Source organism: Cervus canadensis, chromosome 31, assembly GCF_019320065.1.
Source record: "Cervus canadensis isolate Bull #8, Minnesota chromosome 31, ASM1932006v1, whole genome shotgun sequence".
In the NCBI taxonomy this organism is placed as follows: domain Eukaryota; kingdom Metazoa; phylum Chordata; class Mammalia; order Artiodactyla; family Cervidae; genus Cervus; species Cervus canadensis.
The window spans coordinates 36,897,421-36,898,795 of NC_057416.1; the positions used below are offsets into that span (position 1 = coordinate 36,897,421).

At 39.2% G+C, this 1,375-nt stretch overlaps 1 non-coding gene across 1 annotated transcript; it reads left to right on the forward strand.

The window, feature by feature from the left end:
* The first annotated feature begins 926 nt into the window (after positions 1 to 926).
* TRNAF-GAA lies at positions 927 to 998 on the forward strand. The gene has a single exon. It is a non-coding gene; the product is annotated as a tRNA-Phe (tRNA).
* Positions 999 to 1,375: the final 377 nt, after the last annotated feature.

Sequence of the window (1,375 nt, forward strand, 5' to 3'; positions counted from 1 at the left end):
GGGTAGGCAGGTCAGCAAAATGTGTTAAGGGGCTCAATGGGTACAAAATTCCAGTTATAAGTCTTGAGAATGGAATGTACAGACTATAATCAATAATACTGTATTGCACATTTTAAAATTGTTTAAAGGGTAAACCTTAACACTTCTCATCACAAGAAAAGATTTATATGACCATAGATGTTAATTAGATTTAGTGTTGTGATCATCTCACAGTATATGTAATAGTAAATAAATGTTATTATGCTATACACTTGAAACTAATATGATGTTAATTGCATTTCAAGAAAGCAGGTTACATATGAATATCATATAGTCTGGTCTTTAACTGAAATATCTTGAATTTTTATATGTAAAAGAAGTTTGCACAAGTTTGAAGTTAAAGGACAGGTTGGTTACTTTTGCAGTCTCTGAAGGTCATTGTAGGTTTCTGTCACAGGAGTTTCTTACAGTTTTTGTGGGTTTTTTAGTATAAGAACTGGGGACAGGGAGCTTTAAATTCCCCTACCATCTTCTGCCTGGAGGAGACAGCCAGACTTCACAGATAGTATCTGCAACTCATATTTCATCTATGCAGATAACACTGTAACTTACAGCCGTTACTTACATAAGGTGTAGACAGAAGTACTAGTGGATAAAAAAGCAACTGTGCCACTTTCCCACTGACTGCTCTTCTATTATGCAGATAAATCAGCGAAAAGATCCTTCCACTTCTGGTGCATTCTGTAAGACCTGGGTTCACTGGTGAGTAGTTGCATGCCTTCAGACACCTTGGGCTGCAGAGACTCCATCTTGAAAGTAATTGCACTGACCCTACAGATTTTTTAAAATTTCTTAAAATCTTACCTCATCTTGGAAAAAATCCTACTGACCCTAAAAATTTTGACTTCTAATTTTCTGAGTTAGTATCTATTGCAAGCATTTGGGCTTCCCTGGTGGCTCAGAGGTTAAAGCATCTGCCTGAAGTGCAGGAGACCCGGGTTCGATCCCTGGGTTGGGAAGATCCCCTGGAGAGGGAAATGGCAACCCACTCCAGTATTCTCGCCTGGAGAATCCCATGGATGGAAGAGCCTGGTGGGCTACAGTCTACGGGGTCGCAAAGAGTCAGACAAGACTGAGCGACTTCACTCACTCATAAGAAAAAGACAAAACTGGTCACAAATGAAAGCTGCAATAGACATTTAGAGAAGAAACGATGTCTTAATTGTGTTCATTAAGCCAACTAGCATTCTTCAGGGTGGAGAAGAAGTTGAGATAAAATAGCTGGAGTTTCTTCCTGACTTTCATGAGAGGAAATTTAGCACAGAGCATCCAGAATGCAGGATCGTTACAATGGGCCAATTGTTCTGTGACCTGTATGAAATGAGTTGGTTATTAG